Source organism: Solanum pennellii, chromosome 3 (assembly GCF_001406875.1).
Source record: "Solanum pennellii chromosome 3, SPENNV200".
NCBI classification, from domain to species: Eukaryota; Viridiplantae; Streptophyta; class Magnoliopsida; order Solanales; family Solanaceae; genus Solanum; species Solanum pennellii.
In genome coordinates this window covers 57,154,967-57,175,476 of record NC_028639.1, presented here as the reverse complement: position 1 = coordinate 57,175,476, position 20,510 = coordinate 57,154,967, and the positions used below count along the sequence as shown (strand labels likewise).

The window sequence follows — 20,510 nt, the reverse complement described above, 5'->3', positions numbered from 1 at the left end:
GGGGGGGGGGGGGGTTATGGCTTTAGTGCCCTGTGCCAAGCATATGCAACAATGCTACTTGTTATTAGGACAGGTTGAATTGTCTACCTTGTACTTATGTAGACTTATGCTTATATAAATATCTCTTGCTTTGGTTTTAGCATAAGACATTCTCAAATTTGATAGATTTCAAAAATGGTGTAAAAGATTTTTTTTTTTAAAAACATAATATTTAAGATTTAGGTGTTTGCTATTAGGAATCTGGTCTCATATTACTTGATGCATAACAAAGTTTAAAACAATTCACTTCCCCGCTCACTACAAAAGGTCAACATCTCCAATTAGTTTGAATGACCATCTATTGTTACTTTACCAATATTGTATTATAGTTCATAAATAGACTTAAATTAATAAATTTTCTTATAACTTGGTGGAGGGGGGTCAACCATATTTTACTCAAAGACCCACTTTTTTCTCTACACTTTCTTATCCAACACAGAATCTAGATATTTTAGTGGCCACACCAACCCTTTCATTCTTATCGCTTCGGATTCCTTCGGGTGAAACAAAGTAAACCTTTGTAGTATTTCTCAGAGTACAAAATTAAACCTTAGGAAAATGAACGAATTTAACTTAGCAAATTTTAAATAGCCTAGTGTCATAGACTTAGACTTTAATTAAGCACAACGTGTGACACTTGACAAGTCACTCACAAATCTTTTCCAATTTTACAAGCTCAATTATGTCTTTTTAACACTAGATCGCTAAGAGAATATTGGATTTAAGAAAGACACAAGAGAATTTCTTAAGTAAGCTTTTATATTTCAAGACTTGAAAGATTTGCTTGATGGTTTTTACAAATGATTCCTTTTTATTTATACTATCCATCTAGGGGCTAATAGATAAATAGTAGTTTCCATACAATTACCTACTTTTTTACAAATAAGTCATCTTTCTAGAATATTCTACGCAACTTAAATATTCCAAGAACCGTTCATGTAAATCTATGGGATTCTAAGGTCATCTAAGATATTATCCATATATTCTATAACATTCCACTAGTGACAACAAGGAGCATTGTTCCATATGTTTAGTAAGGGGCACCTAAATTTCAGAATCATTTCTCCCCTTAAGTTTGAATATTTACTTAATTAAGTTTGATTTAAGCCTACATTTTTTGGTCTGTGTGTCTTAGGATGAGTATTTTGATGGCGAGGAAATGAATAAATTAATTGTGGTCATTTATTCCATATCGATTGCATTACAGAGTGGAACAAGCTTGAGAACACTTTCCCATGTGAGGAGAGTGCTGACTATGCTACCTTGAGAAATCATTGATTTCATGTTTCCTTGGCTTCAACTAACATAATTTGAGTTTAAGAATACTTGCACCCACCAAAGGATATCGATGAAATAGTGATTTCTTGTATTTCTATTGAAATAGCGGAAGATGGTTCGTCACGCTCCATCATCTCTTCCACAACTAGGCTTGTAACTTCCTTGTCCTTTATTATCAGTTCCGAAAGCTGCAAGCCTAGTTGTGGAAGAAATGACAGAACATGACGAACCACCTTCTGCTATTTCAACAGAAGTTTAAGAATTCACTAATCCATAGATATCCTTTGGTGGGTGCAAGTATTCTTAAACTCAAATTATATAAATTGGGAATGGTTCGCTCAACTCTCATTATAAGCCCTATATTTGAACAACCAATGAAGAAAAGCAGCACCATGTATCCCAAACTAAACTGATTGGTTAAAGCCGAGTGAATATTGAATTCATGAATTCTCAAGGTGAAGGTAAAATAGCTGACACTATCCACTTGCATGTGGCACAAGCATTCTTGAGGTTCTTCCACTCTTTGTGCAACCAATATGGTATAAACGAAATCAAGTTTTGCACGATCTTACCAATCAAAATACTCTTAAGACACATGACTCAAAAAAAGAAGAAGTTTGGAATCAAACTTAAGTAAGCTTATAAACGTAAGAAGGGGGGGGGGGTTATGGTTTTAGTGCCCTGTGCCACGCATATGCAACAATGCTACTTGTTATTAGGACGGTTGAATTGTCTACCTTGTACTTATGTAGACATATGCTTAAATAAATATCTCTTGCTTTGGTTTTAGCATAAGACATTCTCAAATTTGATAGATTTCAAATATGGTGTAAAAGATTTTATTTTTTAAATACATATTATTTAAGATTTAGGTGTTTGCTATTAGGAATCTGGTCTCATATTACTTGATGCATAACAATGTTTAAAACAATTCACTTCCCCGCTCACTACAAAAGGTCAACATCTCCAATTAGTTGAATGACCATCTATTGTTACTTTTACCAATATTGTATTATAGTTAATAAATAGACTTAAATTAATAAATTTTCTTATAACTTGGTGGAGGGGAGTCAACCATATTTTACTCAAAGACCCACTTTTTTTCTCTACACTTTCCTATCCAACACATAATCTGGATATTATAGTGGCCACACCAACCCTTTCATTCTTATCGCTTCGGATTCCTTCGGGCGGTACAAAGTAAACCTCTGTAGTATTTCTCAGAGTACCAAATTAAACCTTAGGAAAATGAATGAATTTAACTTAGCAAATTTTAAATAGCCTAGTGTCATAGACTTAGACTTTAACTAAGCACAACGTGTGACACTTGACAAGTCACTCACAAGTCATTTCCAATTTTACAAGCTCTATTAAGTCTTTTTAACACTAGATCGCTAAGAGAATATTGGATTTAAGAAAGACAAAAGAGAATTTCTTAAGTAAGCTTTTATAGTTCAAGACTTGAAAGATTTGCTTGATGGTTTTTACAAATGAATTCCTTTTTATTTATACTATCCATTGAGGGGCTAATAGATAAATAGTAGTTTTCATACAATTCCCTACTTATTTACAAATAAGTCATCTTTCTAGAATATTCTACGCAACATAAATATTCCAAGAACCGTTCATGCAAATCTATGGGATTCTAAGGTCATCTAATATATTATCCATATATTCTATAACATTCCACTAGTGACAACAAGGAGCATTGTTCCATATGTTTTGTAAGGGGCACCTAAATTTCAGAATCATTTCTCCCCTTAAGTTTGAAAATTTTCTTAATTAAGTTTGATTTAAGCCTACCTTTTTTGGTCTGTGTGTCTTAGGATGAATATTTTTATGGCGAGGAAATGAATAAATTAATTGTGGTCATTTATTCCATATCGATTGCATTACAAAGTGGAACAAGTTTGAGAACACTTTCCCATGTGAAAGAGGAGAGTGCTGACTATGCTACCTTGAGTATTCATTCATTTCATGCTGCCTTGGCTTCAACTAACATAATTTGAGTTTAAGAATACTTGCACCCACCAAAGGATAAAGATGAAATAGTGATTTCTTGTATTTCTGTTGAAATAGCGGAACATTGGTTCGTCACGCTCCATCATCACTTCCACAACTAGGCTTGTAACTTCCTTGTCCTTTATTATCAGTTCCGAAAGCTGCAAGCCTAGTTGTGGAAGAAATGACAGAACATGACGAACCACCTTCTGTTATTTCAACAGAAGTTTAAGAATTCACTAATCCATAGATGTCCTTTGGTTGGTGAAAGTATTCTTAAACTCAAATTATATAAATTGGGAATGGTTCGCTCAACTCTCATTATAAGCCCTTTATTTGAACAACCAATGAAGAAAAGCACCACCATGTAGCCCAAACTAAACTGATTGGTTAAAGCCGAGTGAATATTGAATTTATGAATTCTCAAGGTGAAGGTAAAATAGCTGACACTATCCACTTGCATGTGGCACAAGCATTCTTGAGGTTCTTCCACTCTTTGTGCAACCAATATGGTATAAATGAAATCAAGTTTTGCACGATCTTACCTATCAAAATACTCTTAAGACACATGACTCAAATAAAGAAGAAGTTTGGAATCAAACTTAAGTAAGCTTATAAACGTAAGAAGGGGGGGGGGGGTTATGGTTTTAGTGCCCTGTGCCAAGCATATGCAACAATGCTACTTGTTATTAGGACAGGTTTAATTGTCTACCTTGTACTTATTAGACTTATGCTTAAATAAATATCTCTTTCTTTGGTTTAAGCATAAGACATTCTCAAATTTGATAGATTTCAAATATGGTTTAAAAGATTTTATTTTTTAAAAACATATTATTTATGATTTAGGTGTTTGCTATTAAGAATCTGGTCTCATATTACTTGATGCATAACAAAGTTTAATACAATTCACTTCCCCGCTCACTACAAAAGGTCAACATCTCCAATTAGTTTGAATGACCATCAATTGTTACTTTTACCAATATTGTATTATAGTTAATAAATAGACTTAAATAAATAAATTTTCTTATAAATTGGTGGAGGTGGGTCAACCATATTTTACTCAAAGACCCACTTTTTTTCTCTACACATTCTTATCCAACACATAATCTGGATTCTATAGTGGCCACACCAACCCTTTCATTCTTATTGCTTCGGATTCCTTCGGGCGGTACAAAGTAAACCTTTGTAGCATTTCTCAGAGTACCAAATTAAACCTTAGGAAAATGAATGAATTTAATTTAGAAAATTTTAAATAGCCTAGTGTCATAGACTTAGACTTTAATTAAGCACAACGTGTGACACTTGACAAGTCACTCACAAATCTTTTCCAATTTTACAAGCTCAAATCGCTAAGAGAATATTGGATTTAAGAAAGACACAAGAGAATTTCTTAAGTAAGCTTTTATAGTTCAAGACTTGAAAGATTTGCTTGATCGTTTTTACAAATGAATTCCTTTTTGTTTATACTATCCATCTAGGGGCTAATAGATAAATAGTAGTTTCCATACAATTCCTACTTATTTACAAATAAGTCATCTTTCTAGAATATTCTACGCTCCAAGAACCGTTCATGCAAATCTATGGGATTCTAAGGTCATCTAAGATATTATTCATATATTCTATAACATTCTACTAGTGACAACAAGGAGCATTGTTCCTATGTTTAGTAAGGGGCACCTAAATTTCAAAATCATTTCTCCCCTTAAGTTTGAAAATTTACTTAATTAAGTTTGATTTAAGCCTACCTTTTTTGGTCTGTGTGTCTTAGGATGAGTATTTTGATGGCGAGGAAATGAATAAATTAATTGTGGTCATTTATTCCATATCGATTGCATTACAGAGTGGAACTAGCTTGAGAACACTTTCCCATGTGCAAGAGGAGAGTGCTGACTATGCTACAGTGAGAATTCATACATTTCATGTTGCCTTGGCTTCAACTAACATAATTTGAGTTTAAGAATATTTGCACCCACCAAAGGATATCGATGAAATACTGATTTCTTGTAATTCTGATTAAATAGCGGAAGATGGTTCGTCACTTTCCATCATCTCTTCCACAACTAGGCTTGTAACTTCCTTGTCCTTTATTATCAGTTCCGAAAGCTGCAAGCCTAGTTGTGGAAGAAATGACGGAAAATGACGAACCACCTTCTGCTATTTCAACAGAAGTTTAAGAATTCACTAATCCATAGATATCCTTTGGTGGGTGCAAGTATTCTTAAACTCAAATTATATAAATTGGGAATGGTTCGCTCAACTCTCATTATAAGCCCTATATTTGAACAACCAATGAAGAAAAGAACCACCATGTAGCCCAAACTAAACTGATTTGTTAAAGCCGAGTGAACATTGTTTTTATGAATTCTCAAGGTGAAGGTAGAATAGCTGACACTATCCACTTGCATGTGGCACAAACATTCTTGAGGTTCTTCCACTCTTTGTGCAACCAATATGGTATAAACGAAATCATGTTTTGCACGATCTAACCTATCAAAATACTCTTAATACACATGACTCAAATAAAGAAGAAGTTTGGAATCAAACTTAAGTAAGCTTATAAACGTAAGAAGGGGGGATTATGGTTTTAGTGCCCTCTGCCAAGCATATGCAACAATGCTACTAGTTATTAAGACAGGTTGAATTGTCTACCTTGTACTTATGTAGACTTATGCTTAAATAAATATCTCTTGCTTTGGTTTTAGCATAAGACATTCTCAAATTTGATAGATTTCAAATATGGTGTAAAAGATTTTATTTTTTAAAAACATATTATTTAAGATTTAGGTGTTTTCTATTAAGAATCTGGTCTCATATTGCTTGATGCATAACAACGTTTAAAACAATTCACTTCCCCGCTCACTACAAAAGGTCAACATCTCCAATTAGTTTGAATGACCATCTATTGTTACTTTTAGCAATATTGCATTATAGTTAATAAGTAGAATTAAATTAATAAATTTTCTTATAACTTGGTGGAGGGGGGTCAACCTTATTTTACTCAAAGACCCACTTTTTTTCTCTACACTTTCTTATCCAACACATAATGTGGATATTATAGTGGCCACACCAACCCTTTCATTCTTATCGCTTCGGATTCCTTCGGGCGGTACAAAGTAAACCTTTGTAGTATTTCTCAGAGTACCAAATTAAACCTTAGGAAAATGAATGAATTTAACTTAGCAAATTTTAAATAGCCTAGTGTCATAGACTTAGACTTTAATTAAGCACAATGTGTGACACTTGACAAGTCACTCACAAATCTTTTCCAATTTTACAAGCTTAATTAAGTCTTTTTAACACTAGATCGCTAAGAGAATATTGGAGTTAATAAAGACACAAGAGAATTTCTTAAGTAAGCTTTTATAGTTCAAGACTTGAAAGATTTGCTTGATCGTTTTTACAAATGAATTCCTTTTTATTTATACTATCCATCTAGGGGCTAATAGATAAATAGTAGTTTCCGTACAATTCCCTACTTATTTACAAACAAGTCATCTCTCTAGAATATTCTACGCAACTTAAATATTCCAAGAACCGTTCATGCAAATCTATGGGATTCTAAGGTCATCGAAGATATTATCCATATATTCTATAACATTCCACTAGTGAATAGTGTTCTTCCAATGTTATTCTTCCACATGGATAACATTGTGCCACTTGGTGCCTACGTAGTGTGATTACATGGTAGGTCATCAATCTCTCCCCCAACTTATATTGCGACGACCACGGGGCACTGTTGCTGCATGAACTCTCAAATTTGGTCTTTGAATTTCCACAAGTCTTCATATCATTCCCATGTGGCTTCTTCTGGTGATTGTCCCTTCTAGTGGATGATGAACATGGTAGTGGTATGCTTCCCTTTTTTCCGTCTAGCTTGGTAGTCAATTAAACCCTCAATTTCCCGATAATGCAAAGTAGTGATGGTAATTGGGGCAGACTTGACAAACTTCGGTTGGGGTCATCCTTTTCATCACAAAATGGTTTGAACCCATTGGCATGAAAGATGGGATGACCTTGAGATGAGGTGGTAACTCTAACTTACATGATTTTTTACACCTTGACGACGATCCTAAACGACCGCTCATACTTCCCTACCAGATTTTTTGTGCATACCTCGTAGATCCTTGAACTTCCTTTGCTTAAACATTACCAAAACTATGTCCTCAATCTATGATCCAAGGGACTGCGCTTGCAGTTGTAAAATTTCATCATTTCCTTGTCCAAGTAGGACATAGCAGTGTCAAGTAGCTCCTATTATTGCCATATGGTAAGTCCTCAAATGCGGTCGTTAGTGATTGTAGAGTTTGTGCTTGCTGTCATATGGCAAGTTATATGAGAATCGGACTATGTCTAATAGCATTTTTTAATCTTTCTTACGTGAACTCACAAAGTGCCTCAGACAATACTCAAATAATACATTGATCCATTCTATTTGTCCATCCTCTGTGAGTGATAACTAGTGGAGAAATGCAACTGTGCGCCAAGCATATCAAACAACTCTCTCCGAGAGTTTCCTGTAAAATTTGGGTCTCGATCGCGGATGATTGCCTCGAGAAAACCTAATATTTTACCACAATCTTGAAGAATAATTTGGCAGCCTCTTTAGCAATGCAACCTGCTTTGTCGGGCATAGAGCTAACATACTTCAACAACCTATCCACCACGACCATGATTGTCCTATATATGTTAGACTTTGTAAGAAGATTATAAAGGTCATAGTCATACTCTCCCATAGGCACTCCACTAGGGTAGTTTTTCTAATAGTTTTGTACATTATTGTTGATCTATCTTATCTTGTTGGCACACAAGACAAGTTCGTACATAGCAATCTAGGTCTTGTCACATGTGGGACCTTTAGTAGATTGAATCAATCACTTCCCTTATGCGACGCTGCCCTGAGTGTCCCGCCCACAACATGTTGTGGTTGTCCATTATAATATGCCACCTAATAGTTCAAAACTTGGGCACATAGTTTCTTCGTCTGATGGTGTAATAGTCCATATTCCATGCAGAAGTGTCTTCGAAGGTCAACCTTGGTGAAGTACTTGGAATGTCCAAGTGTTTTTAACAAGTCGGCACAAAAAGGGATGGGGTATTTGTTATTTATTGGCACTTTGTTGAGCATGTGGCAATCTATGCATAAACGTGACAACCCATCTTTGTTCTTTCTAAACAGGATTGACACTCCATAATGTGCTTTAGACGACAGATATAAATGGCTTCGAGCAATTCCTTCAACTTCTTCCTCAATTCCTCAATCTCGATTGGATCAATGCGATATAAGGAATATGTGGGTGGCTTCGCTCTAGGCTCTAGTTCGAAATCATTGTTTACCTCGCACCTAGGATATAAGTGCCTTGAAAAATCTTCCAACATTGCATCTTTGTTCTCTTCCAGATTGTTCTCTATGCATAGTGACACTGTCTCCTTAGTACCATTATCTTTACCTAAACTCTCACTGGTGGCTATTATCGTGCCCCATTTTTCTGAAATGGAGTTGTGCAATGACATGACAATTCTTTTAGGATTAATAAAAAATAAGAGTCGCTACCTACAGAATTAAAGGCACGTTAGGACAATACTTTATCCTAATTACAAACCAAATTAATTAAAAGGGTCTGCAAAATCATAGACCGGGTAAAAGTTCATGTTATTTTAAGAGAAAGGTGTTAAGAACCCTTCGAGGTCCATAAATGTGGGTCCTGACAGGATCTTGGGAATTATGTGGGGATTTAACATGGAAAATAAGGTCCCTATAAAATATAAAATATAAAAAAATATATTTGATACAGGTGAATAGATTAAGTATGAATCCATTATTATTTAATTAATATAAGCCTCGGTGAATAAGATATTTGGACATGGAAACTTATTTTTTTATACAATCAAATCAAATCTATGCGAGTTAATAAAAATTGGCACATAAATTGCTAATGAAGCTACAAAAATTACAAATTCAATAGACCAAAGCAAGGTATTGAGTATCAAACACATTAATAAGATATTTCAAATATTTACAAATAAAGAATGAGAGACTGACTTGATCGCTTCTAATAAAATGTTTAAAATGTTTGGATAATATGAAATAAAAGGAAAAATTATATAAGTAAAATAAACACACGGAGAAGAAAGCAGTGATAAACTTACGTGATTGATTCCAAACCAATAGAATTAAAATGTATCATGCAAGTTGAAATTTAAATAAACCAACAACATCTAAAGTTAAAGTTGCTAGAGAGAGAGAGATATTTGACAAGGCTAAAAGGGGACGAATATGATGTTACTCCCTCTATTCCATTTTTTATGATTGACTCTCTTAAATGACTTATGGAAAGACAAAAAATATACGTTCAAAAAATTTTCAAGAGTACTAAATAAAATATTTTGATAGTTAAAAAATCACGTGAAGCTAAAATATAAGTATATTCTATTTATATTAAGATTGTATGGAAGTATGTTGATAAGTTAATAATAAATTTTTCATGTTTTTAAGATTTCTAAAGGGTGATTTAAAATTAGAATGGGAGGAAATAACGAGTTGCGTTATTTTTGTAAAGCTATATGTGCGCTTCATAAAAGAAGTTAACGTACTATAGTTTATCTGTGTTTCATTATTTCATAAAATGTACCTGATACCCCTTTTGGGGTGACGACATTTCCACTTTAGCCTGGATTCTCGCGTTGACTTCTCCACTTTCCATGATTGAATTCCAAGGAACGCCATTGCAGTATAGTGTGCATGTAAAGAATATTCAAAGGGGGTGAGAGTATGTATGTTCTTAGAACTTTAAAATAAAATACTAAAGTAATAAAGGTAGTATTAAACAAAGTAAGTTTATAAGGACAAAAGAGTAAGACAAGATAACAAAATGGATAATGAAGTAACTACCTTGAACATATCATTCTTGGTATTTAATAAATGATATTATCATAACCATCCGAGTTGTAAAGATCCAGTTAATCAAATATGATACTACGTTTAAGTTTTTTCAAAAAAAAAGAGAAAGTAATAGCAAACATTAACGCATGAATTTTACTATAAACCAGGTTATTGAAATAGTATGATTTAATAAGTAAAAGAGTCAATTGACAATTAAGATTACCATCGATGAATTTATCATAATAAATAAATCGAAGGAAAGAATCATAAATGATCTTCTAATTTTGAAGGAGCCATGTTAATATAGTCAAAGACTTCAGTCCAAAATAACATGATTTAGATACTGTCATATTTGAAGGTCACATGTGTATATTTACTTACCATACCTAGCAAAAGTTTGCCAAGAACAATTAAATCAAAGTGGTACACACTAACTAAAAGAAATAAAATTGGAAAATAAAATAGAGTCTATCAAAGAGAAGAATCATGTCAATGTTTATCAAGAATTGATAAATGTTAGGTGTATCAATCGATTAAGGGAACAAAAATGGAAAGAAGCGTGAATTATGAAGATTTTAAGAATAATCAATCCATTCATTAGGCAAACAAAATCAAATAAGCATATTAAGACTTGCTATAGTTGAATCAAGAAACCACAACTCAGTCACTATTTTTAAAAGAAAGCTCAAGGGCTTACTAAAACCTAGATAAAAAAAGGGAATATTACATTAAAACAAAAATAGAAAGACACAAAGTAGAAAATGCAAAAGTTTAGAAACTCAAAATCATGAGAAAATCATGCTAAAAAGAGATTTCATGATAATTATAGAATTTTATAGTGTAAGAATGCAATAATAAATATAAGGTGATTTAAGAAATTTGTGTAAAAGATGAGATAATCTATAAAATGAAACTGGATCTGTTATTATTCAACTTCATTAGCCCCCCAAAACCTTAAGACTCTGTCGGGTCCTCGCTTGTCGGAGCGGCGGAGAAACAATGATCTTGTTATCATAGTTGTTGATCAAGTCGGGGAAAGGATGATTGTTGGATTGACTCATCGAAGCCAAATGGCTCTTCACGGTGGCTATCTTGCTAGAATGTTTTGTCAGAACCAATGAAAAGAAGAGTAGAATACATATAAAGGTTGAATGGTGCGGCGCTTCACACGCCAATGGGAATGAGAAGAGAGTCAAAGGGAAAGAGAAGGGGTAGGAGAGGGGCAACTGGCTTGGATGGTGAAGTAGATGCTATCCACCTGTGGTTGGAGGAGTGTCTATGAGAGAGAAGAAGGAGAGTGGCTCGCTTGGTGGTTGGCCCCGCAAGTGAGGGTGGAGTAGGGGTTTTGTTAGTTTTTTTGCCGGCGATGAACGATGTTGGGAGATAGAGGAGCGGCACCTAACATTTTCAAAGAGAAGGAGGGTAAAAAAATGAAAATAGGGTTAGGATGTTAGGAAATTTATATAGGAAAGTTGTACGAGACTCAATCTAAGCCGTTGAATCAAGATGAGTTATGCGGTTGAGATTTAAAAGAATGGAATAGATGGTTAAGATTAAAGATGAGATCTAGAGATTGGGATTGAATTAATTGGTTCAAAATGGGCTAGAATTGTGACAAAATTGAGTAGAAAATGCCACAAATTAAATAGATTGAATACAAGAGGCTACAATTTAAAAGATTTGGAGAAAGATTTAATAAAATGTTATCCAATAGATGGTTATACTACACATATTAACTAATTTCAAATGTCAAATATTATAGACGTAAATAGAAAAGTTAATTTATTATTTCAAATGTAGCAACGAGAAATACAACAACAAGAACAAAAAATAATAACATTTTTTAAAATTATGAACAATAAAGTATAGATCAGTTAGATAAAATGAACTTCCGGATTGCGTTGCAGCCTTTTCTTGCTGCTTTTCGGCAGCCACCATAGCGCTCAGCTTTCTCAATGACGGGCAATAACGAGCTGCATGTGTCGTTTCCCCACAAATGTAACAACCTTCCCAATGAGGAGCACCCCTCTTGCGGTCCTTATAATTCTTTCGGAAATTGGAAGGTTGATCACGAGTGTTGCTTCTCGTGTCGCTGCCTCTGTTGGGATTTGGTTTGCTTCTGCCCCTGTTGTTGTTGTCAACCTTGGGAGGAATAGTTTTGCTCCGGTTATCCCTCCCCTTTTCCGCATCAGCACGGAAATCATTGAGCGATTCCGCCACTACAATCGCCTCATCTACGTCATGCACTTGACGTCTTTGCAGCTCTTGCTTGGCCCAATTTTGAAGGCCATCTTTCAGGCTTGGAATTTGAAGTGTTAACTTCGTAAATTCCTTAACATAGTCCCGAATGGAGGAAGTCTGCTTTAGCTCCCTCAACCTCCGACGAGCTTCGTGAACAACATTTTGAGGGTAAAACTGACGTTTGAGTTCAACTTTGAACTGCTCCCAATCGTCAATATGGCAAACTCCCCTCTCCATGTCTACCTTCTTCCGTCGCCACCACAGCATGGCAGTATCCGTCAAGTACATGGCCACTGTTCTGATCTTGGCAGCTTCGTTGTGCATGTCAACGTGTTCAAAATAGGCATCCATCTGCCATATGAAATTCTCCACGTCTTGAGCACTCCTTTCCCCACGAAATTCCTTGGGTTTGGGAGCCTCAATACGGGTTTCACGAACAGTAACGGGAGTAGGAACCCCCACCTCGGCAGCCTCATCAACCTGCCTTCTTAACGCCTCCACCTCTCTTTGAAGGGAAGAGATGGCCTCGTTGAGCTTGAGTTCGAGGGTGGACAAACCCTCTTTTTGAACATCCTCAAGCTCAATAAGGCTCTTCTTCACCTCGTCCAGCCCTTCAATGGCTACGGATTCGAGGGAACTGAAGTTGTTTTCAACCACAACAATCCTCCTGTTTAAGGCCGACAACCCCACCTCAACTCCGACGATTCTCTCATCGAGTGGGTTGTTGTCCGCACCTTCTTCTTCTTCACCAGCAGCTCTACCAACAAGAGAAGGGTTACAAGAAGGTTCTCTTACCTTGCTCTTGTCATGTTTCTTGGAAGGTTCCTTCCAAACTTCAGGCTCCTTGTCTTGGACAGCCTCTTCATTAAACAAAATTTTAAAGAAATAGGCTCTAAAACATATTTAAGCAAAAGCAATTCAAAAAGGCTTATAGGTTGATCAAATTTGGGTGTCAAACAATTGTCCCTCTTTGCTCGATAATGAATGATGAACTCGTGAGAAAATACGTTGACTACATAGCAAATTTTGTCCAACCAACAGAATGATGTTAAGTGGGATTAATGAAACGATAAGTAACTGTGAAAAGAAGGTGTGGCCGAGACTTAGGCCTTATATCATATACATATCTTCGGTATTACGAGAATGAGGTTGTGTGTTATTCTAGATTTAGGAACAAACTAAGCTTCTAAAAAATGAAATAATGGTACAGATCCAAATAATGGTATAGAAGCAATAGTAACTTGAGTAGATAATATTATCTCTAAAGGCGGTATGAATATTTTAACGAAGATAAGAACGACTTAAGTTATGAGAGGAAAATATCATATGATTAATGCGAAGGATGAGAAATCTTTCATTGCGGCAGATATATGAGTACTCTGAAAGAAAAATTGATCTCTTCTGCAATCTATTAGTCTCTGCACACCTGGATATTGTGATATGACTAAATAAAATTATTAGGACATATATAGTGATTAAATGGTAAAATAACTTATAAACATGATGCAATTTTCCATTGAGATCATGAAAGTTTATCTCAAGACAATAAGGATGACATCTTATGGCCATGATACAGGAACATTTAATCATTAGGTCATGGAATAATTGTTGTAGGCCATGAAATTATTGCATTTAGTCTATGATACCTTCAAAACATGATATGTAGAAATCAAATCCTTAGATTATGAGATGATGTCTGCGGGCCATGGAAATAGTTTCTATATACTATGACGCCTTTGAAATATGATAATCATGAATTTAATCATTAGGTCATGAAATGATGTCCACAAACCATGAATTAAAGAATTTTTACTATGGCACCTTTAATATTAAAAGAATGACAAAAGAGTGTGTATCTATTTTTCTTAATGCAATTCAGTCATATTGAAATACTTTAAGCTTGATCCAATACATATTTCTGTATGTTTTTTTAGGGCTATATGGTTTCCATAACTTGATTAAATCATAGCTCAGTGTTAACGTGATTCTCGGACTCAATATTATTCTTGGGCATATATATAGTTCTCGAGCTTCATGTAGTTTTCAAGCACAAAGTTATTTTATAACACAATGTGATTCTTTGGCACGACGCAGTTCTCAAAAACATAGCAATTCTCAAACACAATGCAATATGCGCCTCATGATGCAATTCTCAGGGATAATGCAATTGCTCAGGTGCATCATGCAAATTCTCAGGTATTATCCAATTTCTTAGGCATAATGCAATTCTAAGGCACAATGTAATTTTAGGGCACAATGCAATTTCTAGGACTCAATGCAATTCTTGGGCTCAATGTAATTCTTGGACACAAATCAAACTTCCAAATGCAATACAATTTATCGAGCAAAATGTAATTCTAAGGCTCATTGCAATTATGGGGCACATTGTAAACTTTTGGACAGAATGCAATTTTTTGGACAAAATGCAATTCTCAGGCTCAATGCAATTATCAAGCTTAGTACGATTTTTCGGGCTTAAGGAATTCTCCGAAATATGAAAATTCTCGAGCACAATAATATTCTTGGGCACAAGACATTTCTCAAAACGATGTTATAGTTGAGAATATAAGGTGGCTTAGACTATCGTTTATCAGAAGGACAAAGTGTCTCTTCCATGGTGATTGTCGGGCTCAATATTATAGTTGTGAGTATAAAGTATCTTAGATCTTCATCTTATTGGAAGGACAAAGTGTCATTTTTTGGTGGTTGTCGGGCTCAAAAGAACAGTTGAGGGTATAAAGTAGCTTTGACCTTTGTTTTATTGGTAGAATAGAGCGTTATTTCATGGAGATTACTTGGATGATATTGGAATTGCTTCTTGCATTTGTACCTGTCTTTTCTTTGTTCAAAGAAAAATGTTAGTTTATAAAAAGGGAGGTTGATATGTATCTCTGTTTTGACCAGCACACTTCAGTTGTCCTTTACATCTAGGCCTTATTCGAAAAACAAAAAGCCTTGTATTTTACCAACCAAAACGAATTTATTAGTAATTGCAAGTATGTTATACCTGCTTTAGTCATAGACTTACTTCCTTAATATCTCTATAGATTAATTAATACATTAATCATATTTCATACCAAATACTTTTGACAGGTTTGAGCATTTCCATTAATTTTTTCGACAAGATCGGGAACTGCATCAATAGTAAGCGGCTTCTGATAATGATAATAATCAAGGCCATCATTCTTGAATGATTTCTACTCTTCTTCTTTTTTCGCGCGAAGTCAAGCTATCAACATGCATATCTGAAGTTCGTTAGTTGCCTGTATAATATAGAAAATATTTCTAATGTTTTTTACTTGAACTACGACTAAATTATGATTTTCAAACAGAAATTGAATTACAATTTATAAAACCTTACTTGACGACCATTCCTTACTGACATATCCAAGTCCGTCATAATCAGATCAGAGCATGCACCATTATCATGAGAAAGAACCGCTTCTTGACCATTTTTGCCTCATGAGTTTACACACCAGATTTCCATAGAAGTGCTTTGTGGACCATTCGGACTACATTGTCATCATCTACTATAAGAGCTGTAAGTTTTTTCACTACTTTCGTGTTGTTTACTGAAGAAGATGGTCGGAATGATGATATTTTTTTCTGTAAGCTTGTGGACCATTCGAAATACAAGACATATGTATATTATATAGAGAAATAAGCATGTAACAATACTTTCTCATCAGTCACATCTAGCAAAGTACATTACAGAAGAATTACAACTAAGATTTTGGATCACACACTAGATATTGTTATTGTTTATTTTGGTACTATATGTAAATAAGTTATGTAAAATAGTAAAGAAGCATTTAAGAATATGCAAAAAGTTTTACTTTCTCTATCCCAAATCATATGACATAAATTTGAATTTTGAAAGTCAAACTTCTTGATTTTTACGGTAAATTTGGACAGACAATCACTACATTAAAATAAACAGCTTAATTGCCTCTATATATGTCACTTAAGCCTTTAGCGACATTGGTTCTAATGACGGTATAGACTTTAACACTCTTCATTAATGTCAATATTTATTGCCGCTAAAACGTATTTTTGTTGTAGGGAATCTTTGGTTCTTTTTGTTTTTTACATATTTAGAAACTAAATAAAGGGTACTATAAGCCACAAGAATTGAAAATAAAAATGTTAAAAGAGCATATATATAAATCATTCACAAAGATTTTCTTGTTTGACTTTTGAAATTCAAACTATATCAGGTAAAACAAAATAGCATGCCACTATGTTCTTGCTCAACTTTTTCTCTTTGCTCGTTTGCTTGTTTAACTTGAACTAGCTGTGATGATTTGCTTAATATCATCCATAATGTCCAAGAGTAGTTCAGATATCTGAAGTCTGGAGAATAATAATGTTGGCTTACACGAGTCCACCATGATAGAGACCAGGTCCCTTCACAGAAATAGTTAATAAAGTATTGAAGTTAGATGTTGAAAGGTAGAAGACCCAAAGTGTTTTACGTATAACCTCTTTGCTCAAGGGAAGGAAAAACCACGGATTGTTATCTCGCAAAAATTCTCAAGGATCCACCAACTAACTCTAGCCAATATAAACTTCAGCACTACACCACAGCTAACACTAGACACTTTTTCTCTTGAGTAAGTTAAGACATGAAACATAACTAAAACTTACCTAAGTTAAATCATTAATCAAAACTTTTGAAAATTATAAGCAAGAGAAGAGAAAAAGGTCAAGAAACCTACTTCAAGAATGCAACAAGGTTCCATCAGTTCTAGCCCCATAATCTAAATATTTCTCAATGGAATTCATCAACAGGTATGCGGAATTTCACTAGTGGGTTCCTTTCACCAATTAGATCCCTAGATATCAGTCTGATTGTTCATTCCCTTACCGTTATTAGACCTAGGGTTTCTGGAACATCATTAGATTATCATGAATTATCTAGTTAAATGTTCCAAATAAGATTACAGTTTTGTTATTCGACTTATGGCATGAATTTCAGAATTCTATCTATGTATTTGTTTAGTTCTTGAATTACATATGCTAGGTCAAATATTTGAGTTACTTCATATATACATGCCTCATTTATTAGTGAATCATTATTAGATTAGTTGTTACATTCTCAATTTGCATGTTCAGTTTGAGCTATCCGATATTTACAAAAAATTATTCATACTCAGTTAACCACTAAATTCATTGGGAGTAACATAATACCGAGTTGGACTAGGTTTAAGGTACCCAAATAGTCCTAAAAATTCTAGCCATGTAGGTTGTAAGTCCCCTTAGTGGACATCAATTTAGTGATCACACCAGCATGCCTTTATACCTTTGGCAGGGTATATTGGGTCCTCTTGATGGGGCGTATACATCGGACTCCACATTTAGCTCATGTGATTTTTTTATCGGTTATTAGTTACTCCCACAGTTCATTTAGACTCTATTGCAATTACCATATTTATAGTTCAATTAGTATTCATTCTTATCATGTTATAGATTTGGTCATTGCATCCAGTTACCTCAACATTCCGCATATCATGTTTAGAATATTATACTTGATTTTGTGCTTGTTTAGTTATGTTTTATTTTAGCTTTACTCACTCTACCCTACATGTTCAGTACCTTTCAAGTACTAATACATAAGTGCGCTACATCTTCTCGTGATGTAGGTTTAAGTTCTCAACATCCAGATCACGCTTAGATCAATTCCCGATCTCCAATTCATCAGAATCAGTGGTGAGTCCTCATTCTCTGAGGACAAGAGTCATAAGTTTATTTTAAATACTTTTAGTCCTTTAGTATCAGTTTTTGCTAGACTTAGTTAGGGCTTGTCCCAACATTTCTAGTCAATGGCAACTAGGATTCGACATTTGGTTAGGAAGAATCCACCTGATTTTAGGGTCCCAAGTTGTATGAGGACCCAGAGAAGCTCATTGATAAGGTCAAGAAAATATTTGGTTTGATGAAAGTTTCTGGTAGTGATAGGGTGAAATTGGCATTAAAGCAACTTAAGGATGTGACTCACATATGGTTCACTTAGTGGAAAGATAACAGAGACTACTTTGTCTTTTGTAAATCAATATAGTAATAAACTTTAGTGTTAATCCAGAAACTCTGTTAGAACCTTTCTGAGTCTCTATTCAAGTCGATGACCCAGTTATAGCTAGACGGGTATACAGAAATTGTCTGTCACAGTCGCTTAGAAAGTCACCACAGTAAAATTTGTAGAGTTAGAAATGGTAGACTTGGATGTCACTCTAGACATGGATTGGTTACATTACTGTTAAGTCTCAGTCGATTGTAGAACCAGGATTGTTCATTTTCAGTTTCCAAATGAACCAATCTTAGAGTAGAAGAGTAGTAATTTAACACCTATGGGTCGATTAATTTCTTACCTTAAGGCCAGAAAGATGATCTGTAAGGGTTATCTTTATCATCTAGTTCAATTTAAGGATTCTATATCTGAAACCCCAACTCTTGAGTCAGTTCCAGTAGTTAGTGAGTTTCCAGAAGATCTTCCCAGAATCTCTCCCGAAAGGGAAACCGACTTTAAAATGGAATACCTTCGAGATACCCAGCCTATTTCTATTCCTTCTTACGAGGTGGCTCCACCAGAGCTTAAGGAATTGAAAGATCAATTGAAAGACCTTTTAGATAAGGGTTTCATAAGACCTAGTATTTTTCCATGGGGTGCACCACTGTTGTTTGTAAAGAAGAAAGATGGTTCTCTCCGTATAAGCATTGACTATAAACAGTTGAACAAAGTCACAATCAAGAATAAATATCTCATCCCTAGGATTGATGACTTGTTTGACCAACTTTCGGGTGCTAGTCATTTCTCAAAGATAGACCTAAGATCAGGTTATTATCAGCTTAAAGTCAGAGATAGTGACATTCCAAAAAACCACTTTCAGAACTCAGTATGGTCATTATGAATTTGTAGTTATGTCGTTTAAACTAAATAAAGCTCATGCAACTTTCATGGATTGAGGAATAGAGTGTTCAAACAATACTTGGACTTGTTCATTATTGTTTTTATTAATGATATCCTGATCTACACCTGAAATGAGAAAGAACATGCGAGTCATTTGAGATTTGTTCTGCAGACTCTAAAAGATCACCAGTTATTCGCTAAGTTTAGAAAATGTGAGTTCTTACTGCAATCTGTTTCTTTCCTTGGTCACACTGTATCTAGTGAGGGGATTTGAGTGGATTCGCAGAAGATAGAAGCAATGAAACAATGGCCCAAACCTAGATCTAATACTGATATGAGAAGTTTCTTAGGTCTAGCGGGTTATTAAAGAGGGTTCATGGAAGGATTTTCATCCATAGACTCACCATTGTCTAGGTTGACTCGGAAGATGGTCAACTTTCAATAGTTAGATGATTGAGAGAAAAACTTTGCAGAATTGAAAACTAGATTGACTACAACTCCTGTCTTACATCTATAGAGGGTTCAACTGATTGTATGAACTATTGTGATGCATCTAGAGTTGGCCTAGATTGTGTGTTGATGGAGCGAGAAAAGATTATAGCTTATGCTTCTAGACAACTTAGGTGTACGAGAAGAACTATCCAACTCATGCCCTCGAGCTTACAGCAATGGTGTTTGCACTCAAGATCTGGAGACACTACTTGTATGGTGTTCATGTATATGTGTTTAGTGACCATAAGATCTTTCAATATGTGTTCACCCAGAAAGAGTTGAATCTTCGCCAGAAGAGATGGCTTGAGTTTCTTAAGGATTATAATATGAGTGTGCAATACTATCCTGGTAAGGCAAATGTAGTAGCAGATTCTCTTTGCAGGTTATCTATGGGTAATGTAGCCCATGTTAAGGAAGAAAGGAAGGAACTAATGAAGGATGTTCAAAGGATTGCTCGCTTGGGAGTTCGCCTTATGATCATATAAGAAGTGGTGTAATAATTTAGAATGGGGAACAATCTTCTTTGATAGTGGAGGTTAAGGAAAAGCAAGACAGTGATCCAATTTTGCTTGAACTTAAGGGTGCAGTCCATAATCAGAGAGAGGTTTTTCCCAACGGGGAGATAGTGTAATTCGATACCAAAGGGTAGATTGTGTGTTCCTGGTGTGGGCA

General features: G+C 34.9%; 1 long non-coding RNA gene across 2 annotated transcripts in view; it reads left to right on the top strand.

Annotated features, from left to right (window-relative positions):
* The window catches only part of LOC114076319, an 18,772-nt gene extending 3,312 nt beyond the window's left edge, over positions 1-15,460 (top strand). For both annotated transcript variants that reach the window (XR_003577118.1, XR_003577119.1), the window contains exon 3: positions 14,534-15,460. This is a non-coding gene — a long non-coding RNA (uncharacterized LOC114076319). The remainder of the gene's footprint in view (positions 1-14,533) is intronic.
* The last annotated feature ends 5,050 nt before the right edge of the window (positions 15,461-20,510 follow it).